Source organism: Phodopus roborovskii, unplaced genomic scaffold (genome assembly GCF_943737965.1).
Source record: "Phodopus roborovskii unplaced genomic scaffold, PHOROB, whole genome shotgun sequence".
NCBI classification, from domain to species: domain Eukaryota; kingdom Metazoa; phylum Chordata; class Mammalia; order Rodentia; family Cricetidae; genus Phodopus; species Phodopus roborovskii.
Window position 1 is genome coordinate 9270531 of NW_026125281.1, and position 19260 is coordinate 9289790.

Here is a 19260-nt window from a genome sequence, read left to right on the forward strand (position 1 = left end):
CAGTAACATTTCGTGGTCTTCTAAGGGAGGGTTTCTTAAAAAGGAATGCTGTGACTTCGAGCAGTATGGTATCTGAGCATGTCTGAAATGTCCCTGGGTCTGTAGGCATAAAAGGCCCAGCTTTAGTTTTCCATCAGTTCTCAGGTATAAACAGTATCACAGAATGTGGTCATCAAGGCAGTCCAGATGTTTATTTCACAGCACCATCACAGCTTCATTCACATATAGGCCACATTCGGCTTCCTTCTGACTCCCACGTGTAACTCCTGTGGTACATGTCCATGTACACAGGTGTGCACACATGCACGGAAGCCAGATGTCAGTGTTTGGTTGTCTCCTGTAGTTGCTCTGAACCTGGAGTCATTGCTGGGAATAGGCTGAACGGTCCATGTCTGCCATGCTAGTGCTGGAGTTGCAGATGTTTATGTGAAAGCTGAGGTCTGCGCTGACTGAGCCATCTCCTCAGCCTGTGACCCTGTGAATCCCTTGTTGGTTTTTTGAGACAGGGTTCTCTGTGGCTTTGGAGGCTGTCCTGGAATTAGTTCTATATACCAGGCCGCCTCCTGAATGCTGGGATTAAAGGTGTGCGCCACCACCACCCTCCCCTTTTTGGGTTTTTCAAAGAGCTGTCACACCCGACGACATAAGCAAATTCCTAGCAAAGCTAAAAGTTTTTCTTTAATTCAGAATTCAAATAATGGATGGGGTAGTTAGTTGAAGTACTTATCTCCCTTGTTGTAACAGGACAGCTGAGCTGAGTGTTTATAAAAAAGAGGGGGAACTGATGAGGTGGCTCAGTGGCCACCAGCACTGCTGCTTTTCCAGGGGACTCGGGCTTGAGTCCTAGCTCTGCATGGTAGCTCACAACTGTTCACACCCGACTTCCAGGGGATCGAACAACCTCAGCATAACACACACACACACACAGAATAACAATATTTTTCATTTTTCAAAAGAGAAGAGAGATTTATTTAATTCACGGTTTTGCCGTATGGGAGTTGTTGAGGAGGATCCATGGGTACTGGCCTCATAGTAGTGGGAATGTGTGTGTGAGGCATTGCATGGTGAGCCTGGAAGCCAGAGGGATCCGGGGGCCACCCTTGCTGTTTTATAACACCTTGCTTTTATGAGAACTAACTCATTCCGAGAAATTGGGCCTCAAATTCAGAGATTCACGTGCCTCTGCTCCCGAACGCTAGGATTAAAGCTGTGTCACCAAACCTAGGCACATAGATTACTTTTTTGATGAAATTTTCTTCTCTTTTTTTCTTTTTCTCCTCCCCCCCTTTTTTTTTAATGAGGGTTCTGGGGATTCTTTTTATTATGTTTAAAAAAGAATTTTTAAATGACTGTTAAAGTTTTGCCTGCATGTATGTCTGTGTGAGGGTGTCAGGTCCAGTTACAGACAGTTGTGAGCTGTCATATGGGTGGTGGGAATTGAACCCTGTCCTCTGGAAGAGCCGTCTGCGCTCTTAGCCATTCTGGCCCCTGATGAAGTTTTCTTAATACAAATGAACCTTGTCTTGACCTTTTCCTTCTAAATGCCTCATAGATCTAAATAGAAAAGCTAAAATGTGAAAACTTAGAAAAAGATAATATTATGACTTGGGCATAGGCAAGGATTTGTTGGAACGCTAAAGGACTAATTATGAAAAAAATGATGAATAGGGCTTCATAGTTAAAGCTGTCTATCCCAAAGAAACTGTTAAAATGAAAAGGTAGGCCACAGATTGGGAGAAAGAAATATTCACACAAAATAAAACCAAAACAAAACCCAACGTGTAAAATCTGTAAAGAGGAGCCAAACCTGTCACCCCAGCCCTGGAGGATTGCAACTTAATAACCAGCCTGGGCTTTCAGTGAGTTCCAGAACAACTTAAGCAAGTAGTGAGACCCTGTCTAAAAAAAGAGAAACAGCATAGTAAAAACACAAACCAACCTACCAAATCAAAACCAACCAAACAACCCCCACACACACACAAACAAAAAACCAAGTAACTCCTACACTCTAATGGTCAACCCAGTTTTCATCGTTGCTTAAATTTATATAGAGATAAAAGTTAAGAAAGGCAAAGACCGTTCCTAGTGCAGGGGGAGAGGCAACCAAAGGCAGGGCCAGGGCCGTGCCTGGCTAGTGTGCAGTCTCTTAGAGAGCATCTGCGGTGTAGAAGACGCTTGGCATATCCCTCACCGTTTCTCTCAGGGTATGAGAAGTGCCTGTGGGTCTTTGTGTGCGGATGTTTATAGTGGCTTACTCCTACGGCCGCCGGGGACTGGAGAACTCACACATGGGAATATGATTTTGCTGTAAAAAAGCAATCCGTGAGAGAGAAAGGTAACAGTCACACTGATCTGTGTCTCTCTCTGTAAACTTTGGAGCGCAAGTGAGATGTAGCAACAGAAATGAGGGAAATGTTGCCTGTGGCTGGAGTGGGGAGCTGACTTTATAGATAGAACCTTCTGGAATGGTGAAGTAGCCTGTATGTGTGGCCTGTTTGGCGTGCATCTGTTGGCTGATGGTGATCTACCTTGTGGACAAGTGTTGGTTGCTTTCTGTAAGATGGGAGGCCTCTCTTGGTGGAGCGTGTCCCCAGAAGTCCATACGCCTGGCCTCGCTTGAATCATTAAGTTATACATAACTAATATTGGTGGCACTCCATTTGGGGCTGTTTTGGAACCTGCTAGGGAATACTTACTCCAACTTATCTTCGCGGTTCTGGATGCTAAATATTCCTGTCTAACTTTTGCACTAATACGCAATTTGTCCCCCTTTTTAACAATGGAGAGAGCTTTGGTAGCTGCTGTCCTTTGTGGGTGGATGACCTTTGAGCTCTGAGAATTTTAGACCAGATTCTGGTTTCCAGAATCACTGTTTTAAATTATGTTTGGAATTTATTTTTTCTTTTTTTTCTATGTGGGGTTTCAGAATGAATGTACTCATATGTCTGGGTTATATTTTTTTTTTTTTGTCATTTTGTTTTTGTTGCCCATTAATTCAGTACCCGATTCAGTAAATTTCCACTTTTTTTTGGTTGAGTTGACTAACAGTTAATGTGATTTAGCCTGATATTTTTTCATCAGTTACTGATTTAGCTTGATAATTTTAATACTTTAGTATTAAAAATACATATGGATATACGGTATCTATTTGTGAATATTTATATTTCATAAATCAATGGGCTTCTGCTTATTTACTAATAATAGACTCTTTTGTTTAAAAGATACCTTAGAAGTTCAGCTTTTAGAATAGGCCCCACCCCCCCAGAGGTCTCTGTGATGATGACAGAAAGAACAGGGTTTCCATCTTGGGCTCTGGTGTGGCATGAAGCCTGTGCAGGGCTTCTCACAGCACTTGTGATTAGCAGTAGGTGGGTCTCCCTCACACTAGAGCTTTCCTCGTCAGTGGCTCATGTTCTATGTGCACGGCAGAAGTCGCTGTGAGCCTTAGCCTCTCCCGTGTTGATTTGATATTGCTGTTTTAAGTGTATTTTGGAGAATTCTAGATTGTTCAGTGCCTTTATTAATGTATTTTTTTATTATTTAATAGAGTACATTTCAAAATTTATCGCTTTACCATTTCCTTTTTTTATTTTATTCTTGTTTTACATGTCAACCCCAGTTCCCTCCCCCTCCCCTCCTCCCCTGTCCCCCCACAGATCCCCTACCCCACCCCCTTTCTGCTCCCCAGGGAGGGTGAGGCCTTCATGGGGGATCTTCAAAGCCTGTCACATCAATTGGAGCAGGGCCCAGGCCCTCCCCCTGTTTTACCATTTTCAAGGGTATAAGTTACTAGTACAGGTACATGGTATGTTTACCCTTAGTTTTGGTGTAACAACATAACATATACTTATTAGTTAACACAGCAAAGGTTATGTGCATTTATTTAGCTTTTTTGTTTTGTTTTGTTTTTGAGACAGAGTCTTCCTCTCTAACCATAGCTGGCCTGGAACTTGCTTTGGAGACAAAGGCTGGCGTGGGACTCACAGAGCGGCTGCCTCTGTCTCCGGACACCGGCTCCTTCCCTCTCTTGTGTGGTACTGGAGATCGTCACAGGCTTTTACATGTGCTAGCACAGCACTCTGCCCTGGATAGAGGGGTTTTTGTAATTTTAAGTCACTTGTCGGTCCCTATTGTTGCTGCTGAGATCCTCTTTCCTCCCACAGCTTGCAAGGGTTGCAAGCTTCCTTCCCGTCTCCCCATTCCCGCAGATCTGCCCGTCCATGTTTTGAGATAGGGTCTCCTGTATTCCAGTGTGGCTCCTTTCCCGATGTGGCTTGTGACCAGCCTGATGCTCTCGCTTCTGCCTCCCAGCTGCTGGGATTCCAGGTGTGGGCCTTTACTTAGACACAATAAAGGCGTTTATTTCTCAGCTGTGTTACTTGACATGTAGCTTTCTCACATAGCCAGGAAACAATCGGGAGTGTTACAGGAATGAAGCCTGGACTTTTCTGTCAGGTAGTCTCTGGTTCTCTGCGCTGGCCCCATCTTTTCTGCCATGTGATCAGAGATATCTAGGATCCTGCAAAAACACTGGGTCTGTTTCCGCCCGTGTGTTGCATCTTCTTCTTTTACCCCTTAAGAAAGCACAGAGAGCCACACAGCCTTCCTGTACCCAAAACTGACTCCCAGTCTTGTTTAAGCCTGTTTGTTCCCTTAGGTCTCTAGGGCATTGATTCTCAACCTTCCTAATGCTGTGACCCTTTAGTTCCTCAGGTTGTCGTGACCCCAACCAAAAAAATTATTTCGTTGCTACTTCATGGCTGTAATTTTGCTGCTGTTGTGAATCATAAATATCTGTCTTTTCTGATGGTCTTAGGCAACTCCTGTGAAAGGGTCATTGAACACGCCCCCAAGGGGTCACAGCCCTCAAGTTGAGAGCCAGTAGTCTGGCTATGCTGTTCCCTGTGGAGTGGTTGTCATCCCCTGAGTAATCACCACTGATGGTGAAGGCTTTATGTACTCTGTCCTTGCCTTTAAGAGCCAAGCAGGGTGCAAGATGCAGTGACTTCCTAAGTCAGCCCAAGCCCGCGCCAGTAAATCACATTTCTGTGACCCAGTCTCATGTGAGCCATCGCTTGTACGGTGTTCATAATAAGCCTGTTTGCAGCAGATGCCAAGACATTTGACTTTGAGATAGGGTCTGCTTTGTAGCCCAGGGACATACCTATACTTTGCCATCCTCCTGCCTCAGTCTCCGGATGGCTGGGATTTCAGATCCATGTCACCTTACCTGACCTATAAGGCAGTTTTTGACAGGTGTCAAAGACGAGCAAACTTTAAGGAAATCCAGACTTAGAAAACCAGATTAATCAAGGCTGATTTATTCATTTTATGTTGGTGTATGTTCGGGTTTATACACTCAATTACACATCCAATTTTATCAAAGAACCTGTTGTACTAAGGCTTTCTTAAATGAGTATTTTCTAAACTATGTTTAAATTGTTTGAATTACAGAAATTGAATTTGTATATAATCTTTCAGTGTGTCAAATGAACTGTGAGTTCCCAGGAAATCTATCCATTTTGTTCATGATAGGAATATTATAACCTGTTCAAACTGTTACTTAAGCTTATTATTTTAGCAATGCTGCCAGATATGGAGAAATGTGAAGAAAGTGGCAAATGTATAATGAGAAACAGCTAAGGCGATAGCATCCTGAGGTGTACATAAAGCTGACCCAGCCGCTGTCCTCCCCGGGAGAACTGTCCCCTTAGCTAGAAGACACCCAGCGCGTCCCTAGTTTAGTCCAGTAGCCCCCCGTGGCAGCGATGTCGATCCCATCCTTATCCGGTAATTCACAGGACATATAAAAAGTGGACTCTTCAGGCTAGGGATGTAACTCAGTTGTAGTGTTTGCGGGTCGTTTGAGAGGCCTTAGGTTCGATCCCCAGCAACTCATGGACTAGGTGTGGTGGCGTGTGCCTGTAGAATTGCAGCACCCAGAGGTGGGAGGAGGCAGGTCAAGTTTATCCTGTGCTGTCATCCATAGGTAGTTCAGGGCCGGCTTGTGTTATAGGAAACCCTGTAGAGACTTTGCCACAGGAGGTGTTGGGGAGGGTCACTCTAAGAAATGACTTCAGGCCAGTGACCACTGTCCTAATTATTCTTGAACTCAGTGAAAGATTGTAATAAACCATTAGAACCTGGCTCTTACCAAACTTCACCACCACTGTAGGGAAAATAGAATCAGTGACTTATTGTAATGGATTACTTTAGCCTCAGTAGCGGATGTCTTAAAAGGAATGAACTAATAAAAGCCGTGTGTGTGTGTGTGTGTGTGTGTGTGTGTGTCCGTCTGCCGTCTGTGTGTTCATGTCTTTGTCTGGTGCTGGAGTGCCATCATTCCTACATTGAGACAGGGTAATCTGAGGGAGTCAGGGGTGGCATTCACATCTAGAGGCTTGGTAGCCAGTGTTTTTAACCCTTTATCTGCTGAATCTTCTTGCGGCCCAGATCTTCCTTGGTATAAAAACACAGATAATGGCTGTGTTTCTCTCCCTTTCACTTTGCTCTTTCATCCACCTTCAAGATCCTTGGATCTGAAATCTCCAAAAACTGCCCCCTGTGTTTTCCTGCCTGCCTGGTCCCAGAGCCGCGCCAGCCCCAAATAACACACAGAGATGCTGTATTAGATACAAAGCTGTTGGCCTGTTACTAGCTAGCATTACTTATTGGTTAGTTCTGTCTTAAGTATGAACCCATTTCTGTTAATCTAAGTATTTTCACAGGGTCTTATCTTACTGGAGAGAAGACCCGGACCTCTGCTCTTTTGGTCTTATATGTTGACTCCTCCTACCTCCTTCTCAATCCTCCTTGTCTCCTAGTCCCACCTATCTTGCTTTCCTGTTGGCCAACAGTGCTTTATTCATTAACCAATAAGAGAAACATAGTTACAGACTGACACCTCCCATCACCCCATTTGTCTGGCCGCTTGTCTTGTTTGGGGAGGCTCTGATCTCTGGTGTTTGGCAGCCTCCTCTCTCTCTGTGTGCTGCCCCCAGCCATTCCTCCAGCCTGAGTGGCACTTTACCAGACTTCACTCATTGACCACCTTTACCGAGGGCATGCTGTCTGGAATGATCTCTGTTACAGGCCTTGCTCAACCCTGGGTGGCTTTCTGCAGCCTCCCATCCTGAATCGTTGCTGCTAACTCACTCACTGCACCTCCCATTCCATGTAAAAACTCATGCTTTGCGTTGTCTTGCAGCACCATGACACCTTTGAACCGTCTCTGCTGGTTTCCTAGGCCTCATTTGGAATGGGAAAGAACCTATCTGTCGTGTTCATTTGACCCGAGCTGTCTTCCTGAAGTCACAGCTTAGATGGGCATACTGTTCTGTAGGCTGCCTTTATGCCAGAGGGGTCTTCCTGTCATTCTCTCTCTCTCTCTCTCCCTCTCTCCCCCCCCTTTCACTTTTTAAAAAACTAGTTCTTAAAACATCTTTAGCATTTGGATCCATAATTATTACACTGAGAATTTTCTAACATTTTGAATGGTACCACTTAATACATGGAAACTGATAATCAAACATTTAAATTGAAACTGTTTGTGCCAGGAGCTAGTTGGTACTAAAAGCCCAAGTACTGTGATTACTGGTCCCTATATGCAGCGGCTCCACAATCCATGTCACACTCCCAGCAGTCATATTTATATACGTTATTGGTGTAAGTACTGCTCTGTTGGTAGTCTTTCAGGGTATCTGGGAATGTAGTTGCCTCCTGAGGACAAAAGGAACAGTAGCAATTAGTGCCATTATGCCCACAGTGCTTCAGAAACTGGCAAACACATTTTCATGGTAAGCTCCAAAATGCTGTTAATTTGAATTTGTTTAATTTCAAAACAGTGTTCAGCGTCTCCTAACAAGACACAGCAGCTAGAGGCAGGCTGATCTCTGTGAGTTTGAGACCAGCCTGGTCTACAAGAGCTATTTCCAGGACAGGCTCCAAAGTAAACAAACAAACAAACACAAACCCAAATTCGGGCATTAGATATTCTGAATAGAATGCTTATGAAAAAAACAAAATAAAGAATTGAAACATTTTAGGTAGAAAAGCCATTTGTAACATTCAGATTGACATGATGAATATATGTATGTATGTATGTATAGTACATGAATATACTTATTCCTATTCACTGCCTCTCCCACAAAGCTGAGATTTAAAAAAAAAAATTGATCACTTTCTTACTAGACTGTGATTAAGACCAGAGTGGAATCAGTTTACATAGTAACACTTAATATCCTCAATTTCTCTCTCTCTCTCTCTCTCTCTCTCTCTCTCTCTCTCTCTCTCTCTCTCTCTCTCAGAAAACTTAAATGTTTCTGTGTTGCCACTGGTGTGGTTCTGTCCCACATGGAACAGTCAACACATTTGAAAGACATTTGCTTAGAACTTCAAAGGGTGCTGTGAGAAACTGGACTTTAATGGTGAACATTCTGGATGTACAGAAACTGGAGGCATTCTCTTCTAAAGAATATCTGTGGTCTACTTGAAGATAAAGCTGAAAGGAATACGGTGATGCCAAATTTGGCTTTGAATTGCAGGTTTAGAAGAGAATGGTACAGGTAAAGAGTCCTGGATTTGTTAGGCCTGTCTACAATCTTGTGTCTGTTCATGCATATTTATTAGGTCGAAATGAGTGTATTTTTTTTCCCCAGCTGTTTGGAAAGCAACTACTATGTATCTGTACCAAATACTGATTTGTCTCAAATGTGTTCAAATAGCAAAACAAAGCTAGAAAGGCTCAGGGCAGCATAGAGGGGTGCTGAATAAATGTATCATTTGGTTTTTGTCTTGAAACCCTCCTATACTTGCACCAGATGGGAATGGATACCCACTCCAGAGTTCTACCCACTCCAGAGTTCCCACACTGTCTGCACGAACAGACTGAAACACACCTGTGACCTTATGGGCCCTGCCTGGCTGATTCAGAATAGTGCAGCCCCTTCAGCACACTGAGTAGTGTTCATTTTGTAGTGTTACTGGGAACTCAATAGGAGTATCCGAGAGACTGTCCCACACATGCGATTCTCTGGCTTACCTTCTGTATTTATGGCCAGTGACTGTAGTGGGGTTGGCTAACTAGCTAAAAGATTCTCCTGCTCATTAGCATAGAGGGGGTGTAGCAAAACTAGTCACACATTTACACTTAGGGACTTGAGTATGCATCATCTGATTTATTCTCCCAAGATCTAGCCCAGCACAGCTGCCATGCCTTTAATCCTAGTACTTGGGAGGTAGAGGCAGGTGATTATTTGTGAGTTCATGGCTAGCTTGGACACAGCCCAGAGCGATATAAAACAGAGACCCTGTCCCAAAGAAAAAAGTCCATTTATTCTGTTTCTATTTTCAACTTAATGTGGTTTCTCTTTGAAAAAATTAATTTTCCTAAAATGTCAGAATTACTGTTCTCAAATTAATCAGCTGATTAACCATTTCTCGTGTCTGTTTCCTCCCACCCTGCAAACTGTACTTCCTGTCCCTCCCACCCTGCAGACTGTACTTCCTGTCCCTCCCACCCTGCAGACTGTACTTCCTGTCCCTCCCACCCTGCAGACCGTATTTCCTGTGGTCGCCTCACCTGCAGATCGGTTTTGGAGTGCGTCGTTTTTTTTCCTTCAGATTCCGCACTTCTATGGTGTTCTTGGATACATAGCTAGGGTAATTCCCCCCCCCCCCCCCCATTTTTCCCGGCTTTGGAGATTTTAGCTGCATGTAAAATCCATCCTGGCACTCTGTCATCTAGCTCTCTCCCTCATTTCAAACTATTCTTCGAGTGTTCTCTACCTACGTTGCCCCATTTAGTTGGTATGTCTACCAGTGCTGTACATTGTATCAGTTGTGGGAGAAGAAACATTGTAGTTTTTGTTTGTTTGCTTTTGAGACCGTCTCCATCTCCTTATGCTGTGGTGGCTGGTCTGTTTCATAGAGCAGGCTGGCTTCAAACTCACACAGATCTGCTGGCCTCTGTCTCTATCAGAGTGCTGGAATTAAAGGCGTGAACCACCACACCTTTTGTTTCTGGAATACGCCTGAGATAATTAGGATTCTCTTAATTTTGTTTTGAGGGTTAGAAATAAAATTGTGTGTGTGTGTGTGAGAGAGAGAGAGAGATTCTCTTTGTTTTGAGGGTTAGAAATAAAATTAATTGTGTGTGTGTGAGAGAGAGAGAGACAGAGTCTGTGTGTGTCTGTGTGTCCATGTGTATGTCTCCACCTTTTAAAATATAAAATTGCAGGCTTTGACAAATGTCTGTAATGAGATACAGACACAAATGTATAGGATTAGATGTTTTACTGTATTTTTAAATCACCTGCTGCTGTCACCCTTTGACTGGCAGCTTCGATCTGTTCTCTTTATGGTGTGAATGGAGTTGTACACCGTTTGCACTTAGCTGTTTAGAGTTAGCTTATGCTTTCTCATCGTGGTCAGTACTCCAGAGTGCAGTCACACCCCAGCCTATTCATCCACTCACCAGGGAGAGGAGGTTGGGCTGCTTCCAGATTCTAGTCTCTGCACCAAAGCTGCCATGCACTCTAGCATGGTCTGGTGCTTTGAATGAGAAATGTCCTACTTAGGCGCAGGCATTTGAACACACTTGGTAACCAGCTGGGGAGGCTTAGGTGGTTCAGCCTTGCTGGATGAGGTGTGTCACTGGAGGGCTTTGAGATTAAAAAGGCTCTGTTAGCTGCCATGTACACTCTTCTCTTCTGTTAAAGGATGTGAGCTCTCAGCTTCTTGATGCAGCCTCTGTCTGTGCCTGTCTTTGCTGCCACTCTGTAGGACAAAACAAACTTGGTCCACACTGTTTTAGCCTAGTAACAGAAAGAAAAGTAACTAATGTCTTCTACATGTCTGACTATAAACTTTCCGGTCACATAGGGTTAATACCTTCCTTGTTTACTTCTCTTGTTCAACAGACTCCAAACGTTTGTAAAGAAACTTTTAAACTTTCCTGGTTTATCTTTAAATCTTTTGAGCAATATAGTAAATATGTGCTCCAAACTCAGCCCTTTCTATCCGTGCTTAGTGGGCATTGAGAGAGCAGCCACATAAAGTGATAGAGTGTTCCACTCTGCTGTCCGTGTGGAAGGTGGGAGCATTAGGCCGGGCCACTTGGCTTCTTAAACCTGGGTATGTCTAGGTTTTGGTTTAAAATACTTGGGATTTTCCAGAAGTTCCGTTTTCCTTGGATTCTTCCTAGGGGGTTGAGTTTCTATTCCCATTAACCCCTAGTTGCCTGTTCCAGGGTCTCTGAATTGACTTACTGTGTTCCTTTAGAAAAAAGGACGGGGCTTCATAAATATTGGCATTCGGTTTGGAGATTTAGAAATGTGTTTGCTCATAATTAAACTTGTTTGAAATTGTAATAATGGAAGGGTTGGTTTTAAGATCTGTAAGCTAGAAACAGAATCTACTGCTTTTGAACAATAAGAGATAATTTTTAGCAAAAAAAATTCATTTTTTCTTGAGTTAAAAAAGAGTATTCACAGTTTAAAGTAAATTAAGCCTCCCCCTCCTCCCCCTGCTGAGGCCCGAGTCCAGGCCTATGCTCAGTGTTTTACCACTGAGCTAAATCCTTAACCCCAAATTAAGTTTTTATAATGACAGTTTTATTTAAAACATGTTTAAATTTTTATACTTAGTCATTTTCTTTAAGCTACAAATGTAAACATTTTGTCTACAAAGAGGTTTGTGATGCATGAGTTAATGTGGAAAGCTGCTAAGAACTTAGGATCAGGGTCTTTACTCCAAAGTTACCCAGAGTAATTTTAGACAAAATTTTGATTCATCTTATTATTTAAAGTTTACCTTTAGTGTTCACTTTGGCAATACATACACCAAAATTGGGACGATACAGAGGAGATTAGCATGGCCCCTTCAAAAGGATGACACTCAAATTCATGAAGCATTCCATGCCTTTTTTTTTTTCTTATAAATGTTAATCTTTATTACTTAAATGATGTGTTTGGCCAGAGTGCACGTTGGGATAGTACTCCACAAGTAATATTTTAACTGGCAGAGATACTTAATCCTCTGTGCAGATGGAAGGGGAATTAAGAAGACAAATTCCTAGGGATGCTCTGGGTGGGAGGTGCATGGCTAGGGATGCTCTTGGTGGGAGAACCAGCAGCATCCAGGCTTCCTGGGGCCTCCTAAAGATGTGTTATGAGCTGCTCTTAAATGCAAGAGCTCTGTTTGCACTACTAATTAAATTCACACTGAAGACTGGTAGGGCAGCTTGCTATTTATGTGTTTTGTCTTGGGTCTTTAGTAACTTCAAAGGTGAGATGAAGGGACAAATAGTGAATTTCCAGTAAGTTGTACCAGAAAAACACGTGCTAACTTCTTGAATAGTAACCATTTTGTCAGAAGACCAATGGCTTCGCTCACACAGCTAACTTTGAACTCATGCCGCGCTTTACTCCTTGGTCCCAAGCTGATCAGTTTATGTGGAGTGGGCTGCTGCTGGGTAGTATGGAGGAGGTTTCCCCACAGCCGCGTCTCGAGGCGGGGGCATGGGTTTGTGATAGGCGCTGTCACCATTTCTGCAATCGAGTTGTCGTCGTCTTGATACTTTCTTTTGGTAAACAAGAGCCTTTAAGTTTGATAAAGTTCAAGTTGTCCTTGATGTTACTTTTAGTGCGAGTTCCAGGACAGGCTCCAAAGCTACACAGAGAAACCCTGTCTTGAAAAACAGGGGGCGAGCGGGGAAAGAGAGACAGAGACAGGGAGACAGAGACACTAGGACTTGATAGCAGAAATGCGGAGGCACACTTGTTTCCAGCAGAGGATGCTCACTTAGTTTTCTACCTTCAGCAGAAGAGAGAATCGCAAGCACTCAGAAGACTGGAAAGGGCTGTTTCCTAGAGAAAACATGAATGTCCAGAGTACTGGACCGTGGCCACAGCAGCCATGCTCCTGGTTCAGTGAACACAGCCAGTGTTTGTAGTGACTCCATTGGATGTTTCACAGGGTAGTGACTGCTTGTGAGTCCCAAAGCTTCGCAAGGGACTGGGGTAAGAAGCCCTCATGCACCCTTTCCAGGTGAAGCAGGCAACTGATAGGGAACCTTGTGTTCGTGTGTTCCCGTTGGCTTGCTCTTTAGGAAGAAAGGATTTACTTACATCAATAAAACATGTCTTCATATTGAAATAGGTAATGTGCAAACATTTCTAGGCATTATCCTTTCTCTGCTCCAAGTTTAAGTCTGAACACGGGTCTCTGTACAACTTTTAGTTTATAAGTGGAGCTCTTGGGGCCTTCTAACCCTTAGGGCAGCTTTGATGTTCTAACAGGTTCCATGTGAAAATAGCAGGCTCTTACTTGGGTTCCATGTGTGTAGGTCGACCTCTGTTCCCAGAGGGAAGCCAACAGCGCCAGATGGAGCTAGAAGCCCAATAGACTCATGGGGCATCACTCCTCAGAGTCGAGGCGGCAGGCTTAGGTCCTGCTGTTGTTTTCCCATTGAGATGCCCCTGCCATTGGTGGCAATTTTCCTGTTGACCTTTGGGCGTGGGGAGATTTCTCAGCTGAGGGCTTCAAGCAGTAATTTGGAGTTAGGATATGGCAGGAAATGATTCAGTTTCTAGTGGACTAAAGATTTCATTGGATGGGCCTTTTGGCTTGTTTGTTTGTTTGTTTTTTCCCCCTCCCATTATCTTACTTATTTCATGGTCCCCAGGACCCAGGACAGTGTTTGGCATGTAGTAGAGCCTCAGTAAATAAATAGGGATTGAATGTGTCATACAAAGTGATTTTGAGAACTCTATCCCCCCTTAGCTGGGCTGTGGAGGCTCACACCTTTAATCCCCATATCCAGGAGGTAGAGGCAAGTGGATCTCTGTGAGTTCGAGGCCTACAGTGTGAGTCCCAGGACAACCAGGACTGTTTCACAGAGAAACCTTGTCTCACCCCCCACCCCAAAAAGTTATCCCCCCTTGCAGAGGACCTCTTGTGTGGTTTTACTAGTGGAGGTCAGCACATGTCGTCTTGTTTTGAATATTTTTTTAATGTTCTTCATATTGATTGATCATGGCTGATTTGGCTATGTGCCATACACACAGCTGACATGGTAATAGAGATAAACACATTGAATAGCTAAATCAGCATTCACGTTCCAGTATGTAATAGCTTAATTGTGTTAGATTTGCATTTATAATATTATACACAGTGTGCTAATTGCCACAGTGTCAGTATGGATTAGACAGTTGACAAGCAAGCATTTGGGGACCAACATGTGTGCCACACACCTTTAATTACAGCAGTCTTTGATGTGTCCCACAAATAAGTTCATTATATCGGAAGTGCTCAAACTTGTGAGATGTAGGTAGGTTGTAAACTATTTATTACATCCTAACAAACATTTAGAAAAATGTAGAAAAGAGTAGAAAGTATGAGAGTGTGTTGCATATATAGTAACAACAGTTAGTCTGTGGGGGACGCTTGGGCTTCAGTTTATGTGCTTCGGTCATGATTAAGACGGATTTCTTTCTTAACTGTTCCCATCTGTACTGTGAGCAACTAGCATACTTCGCAGTTCATTCAAATGATAGGCAATAAATAAGTTTTGGTTACATAAGAATTAGCAGAGTTACATTGGAAAAGTAGGATACTACCATTTGGAAAAATGCAAAGACTTGAAAGGTCATAATGGATACTCTTCCTGAGCATAAGGTACCATGATGCCAACTACATTTAGTTTATATGGGTGTGCTTGGTGACAGAGCCTTGGTTTTAGAGCTAGAAAGATTGGTTCCAATCTCAAACCTTGATCCACATAAACTTGGGAGCATTGGTGATTTCTTTTCAGCAATTTGAGCTCCAGCTTCCTCATTTAAAAAGGAAAGCATTAGTACTCATCTCATGATGGAGAGAACTACTACCGTAGGCACCTAGTACTCTGAATGCAGTCGATGTTTAAACATGCTTATTAAATAAGTTAAAAGGGTGCTAAGCCCCTCCAGACTAGAAATGACTATTTTAAAGAATTGCTTTGAGTACTCTGTTAAAAAGTAGATTATGAGGTTAATTGGGTCACATGCATGGAGAAACCCTTGTGACTCTCTGGGAACTTAAAGGGTGCAATTACAGAAGAATGCATTCTTTGTGATGTGCGTGCGTGTGCACGTTGTGTTAGAGAGCTGCTTGTGCTCATGTGCAAACACCTCAGGCATTGTTCCTTGGGGTTATTCACTTGTTTTGAGGCAGAATCTCTCACTGGCTTGGATTGGGCTGATTAGGCAAGGCTGGCTGCCAGAAACTCCAAGGAATCCTGGTTTTTTTGTTTGTTTTTGCTTTCCTTCTTCCTCCCTCCCTCCCTCCTGCCTTCCCTCCCACCTCCTCCCGTTTTGATTGTATTTTATTTTAATTTTTAGTACTTCTCTGTAGCCTTCCTGGCCGTCCTGGAATTTGCTCTATTGATTTTATTTTTTAACTGATTTTTTTAAAGATTGAACTGTTGTCCTTGGGTTTGCTTGCAAGGCAGGCAGGTGCACTGAGCCATCTTCCTAGCCTAGAAATTATTTTTTTTTAAATGAAAGCCAAACAATTAAATAAGAAATTGAAACATGCAAGATACAAACTAGAGAATAAGTGAACCAAAATCAAGTCGGTGAGTCACTTGCCAAGACTTAAAATGAGTTCAAATCAATCCTCTGGAGAGAATGAACCCAGAGGAAGGGCGGGCCACTGGAGGTCCTTTGACCTGGCTGACCCTTATGTGGAAGTTATGTCCACTCAGTATGGAAAATGGGGGTATGCTCACTTGAGATCTTTGTCTAAATTTCCTTTTATATTAGTAGCAGGGGAAAAAATGTTGAAAATATTCTGTTCTGAATGTCGTGGCTTAATTAGCAGAGCTAGTGGATGGATGTCAAGCCTGACCCCTTCTATAGGAGCTGTGCTCTTAGAGTGATGGGCCCTCACAGTGTGCTTCGTCATAAGGTTTCCGAGGACTCACCGAAAAATCATGTGTTGCTTAGTCTTGCTACATTTTAAGGAATTTTGAATAAAAAGTGATGGACTCGTGAAAGAAAGCCCTTCATGAGAACCCTCTAAGTGATGGGTCTGTGAAGCCGCTGTACTCAGCGGCCCAGGCTGGTGCTGAAGGGCTGGAGAATCCGTGGAGGGCTGATGGTCTTCAGGTCGTAGCAGAAGGCACAGGATGCTGGCTTCTGATGGCGGTGGAGGATCGCGCAGGAACAGCGAGCAGGCAAGAGTGGAGGCGGGCAGGCAAAAAGCATCAGCTTTTCCTTTGGCTCCTCTCCTATTGAGACACCCACTCTGAAGCGGGTTTTCCTTCTTCTTATAACCTAACCCTTCCAGGAAATACCCCTGCAGACCTACCCCCTTAAGTCCAGTCCAGTTCACAACTAAGGTTAGTCATCATAGCCACCGCAGAACATAGTTTGCTAGGCATTCTGTGGGAGAGAATGGAAACTTTCTGTCTTGCCATTATTCAAAATAAGGCTCTATACCCATCTGGATATGCAGCAGTGTGCTAAAATGTGCATTCCTTGTTGCTGTTGATGTTAAGAAGGATGTCATTGGTGTGACTGAAAGGGCATCTTGGATACATTTCTGAAAATTTCACGCTGGAGTTGGGATGGAGGGAAGAGTGATTTTATAAAAGTTAGTGTTGGGATAAAACTCTACCTTATGCATTGGAGTGTAAACTTGTAGAGATTCACCCTGCTCCATGCAGAGATGCAACACAGGCTCATGATGGCCATAACAGAACATTATGCTTTCTCATTTGTAAGGTGATATGAAGGGATTCCCCAGTGTCAGAATTCATCACCGGCTGGCCTGAAACAGTCACTTCCCAAACTAAAACTCAGAATGTGCAGTCGGGACCACCCTTTCCTTCTACCTGGTTAAGTCCCTTTCTGAACCTTTCTAATCATTCTTCTTCCTTTGCTGTGCAGCTTTTGATGTGCCGTTTACTTTATCTGGTAGGGAATGTCAGGCACGTTATTAGTTCATTATTGAGGCGATTTCAGCAATGTGTACTTCTCTACGTCATTTTCAACTGTCAGCTTCAAGTTTTTCGGAGTGGTCTTTGCTGTTTGTTGTTGACTCCAATTATGTCCTCTCTGAGCTCTCTTTACAGCTGCCCCACCCAGGGTCTCCCCATGCTAGGAACGCGTTCTCCTATTGTGCTTCATCCCCAGTTTGATTTCCTTGCCTGGACATGTCTTCTGCTGCTGCTGTTTTACTGTTATTACTGAGAGCCAACCTAGGGCCTTGTGTATACTAGGCAGGTGTCTCCCATTGAGCTAAACACTCAACTCAGGATCATGTGCTCCAAGTTTGCCCCCAGCACAATGTTCATGGCCACCAGGTCCCTGATGAACTCTTAACTGAGCTGAGCTCGACCTCAGCTTAACGTGGCCGGTTGTCTACGGCTGTGGCTAGCTTTCCTTCTGGCTTATTCTTCACCCGTCAGTTCTTTGCAAATGAGTTTTACTCTGTGCCCCACCAATATGCTCTTGTTCAAGTGGCACCTCAGGCATTTGTTACCACCTTTGTTTGAGTAGCTTCCAAGCCTACAGATTCCAGTCTGACCTTCCCTGAAGTTCTGACGGCCTCCTTAAACCTTGTCTGGTGTCTTGCCTTCTGTGTCTCACAGCAGAATGAAACCAGTGGTTTCCCCCACCCAAACCAGTTCTCGCCTGGTCTCCTGGTGTGTGCTCTGGCACTACCACACTGTCGGGGGTGATCACCCTGCTGCTTTCTGTACATCTCTGTCTGGGCTCACCTGCCCTCCTCTGCAGTCCGCTTCCCAGCCCCTCCCAGATGTGGGATGTGGCCCATTGCAGCCCTTCAGCGCCGCCATGCCCAGACCCTCCCTTGGGATTCAGTGCCCTGACTGCAGTAAGCAGAAAGTAGCTACCTTTGCCTCGTCTTCTCAGACGCTGGCCAGGCACACCTGTGTGGGTTGGCTGGTCCCTTCTGACCTCACTGGTCTGGTGATCCAGTGTAAGAATTTGGGCTCTGCTCTGCCTTTCCTCAGGTTCAGTGTCTCAGGGAGCCTCACTGCCCACATCTCTGCTATGGAAGGAAGTCAAGGGCCCTCTGCTGCAGCCCACAGAACACGTGCCACTTACGTAATTCCTGTCAGTTCTGTGCTGTGCTGTGCAGGTGGCTGGGCTCTCCAGCTGTCGCTCAGCATCGCTGTGTGGGGCTCCTCCCGGGCAGGACCATCTCTTCCGCACCCTGTTCCTTCTTGCTGTCTAAGCAGCTAGCACAGACCGGAAATACTGATTGAGAATAACTAAACTGATGCAGTTGGTTTTAGTTTCTCTTAACAACACTTCTAACCACTTTCTTCCTAAGAACCCTGATTACCCCGCTGTCTTGAAGGGCAGCAAAATTACCCATATCAATGACACAGCCACGTTTCCTCCTCCCCCCTTCCCACCCCCACCCCCAACAGGGTTTCTCTATGTAGTTCTGACTGTCCTGAAACTCGCTCTGTAGACCAGGCTGGCCTTGAACTCACAGAGATCCTCCTGCCTCTGCCTCCCCACCACCTGACTCATGTCTATGCAGCCCTAGGGCTGGTCAGCATCCACTGCCTGTTTTATTTTTCTTAATGACATAATAAGGCTTTGGCTTGAAGTGGGCATCATTGATCATGCTCCAGTGGGCCTGACTTATCTATATATTTTCTTCCTTTGATAGTAGACATCTGGTGGTGGTGCACACCTTTAATTCCAGCACTCAGGAGGCAGAGCCTAACAAATCTCTGAGTTTGAGGCCAGCATGTTCTACAGAGCGAGTTCCGGGTTGTCCAGGGCTACACAGAGAAACCCTATCTGGAAAAACAACCCCCCCCCTCCAAAAAAAAAAAGAATTCTTTTTTGGTACAGTAGCTTAACAACTCATGATAGTATAAAATTTAAGGTAAGAGCAATTGTGTGTGAATTGAGTACACATCCCAAATATCAGAAGCAAGTCCCACCTGAAGAATAAAGAGATGTGATCCATTTTATTCACATTAAAGGAAGCCTTTTTTGCCTACCTGACTGAATGTGCCATTGCATCGTCCGCTTTGAAGGGGAAGGCACCATCAGCCTGTGCCTTAGCTGTCAACAATCTGAGCCTAATGAAATCCTGCCCTGTCCAAACAGCTGGGAATGGCTGGGAGTGGGTACATGTGAAATCAGTCCGTAGTAACTTGCCGACACCTCTGACCTTTGCCGCTGAATGCCACCATGGCCTGGTCTAGCTTGTCCCCCTTCCCTGCCTTACAGC

At 44.2% G+C, this 19260-nt stretch overlaps 1 protein-coding gene and 1 non-coding gene across 8 annotated transcripts in view; both read left to right on the forward strand.

The window, feature by feature from the left end:
- Ncoa2 (nuclear receptor coactivator 2) overlaps window positions 1–19260 on the forward strand; it is a 215075-nt gene that overhangs the window by 26154 nt on the left and 169661 nt on the right. The gene's annotated exons all lie outside the window — the stretch shown is intronic.
- LOC127233617 (U6 spliceosomal RNA) lies at window positions 11817–11923 on the forward strand. Its single transcript, XR_007835494.1, has one exon. It is a non-coding gene; the product is annotated as a U6 spliceosomal RNA (small nuclear RNA).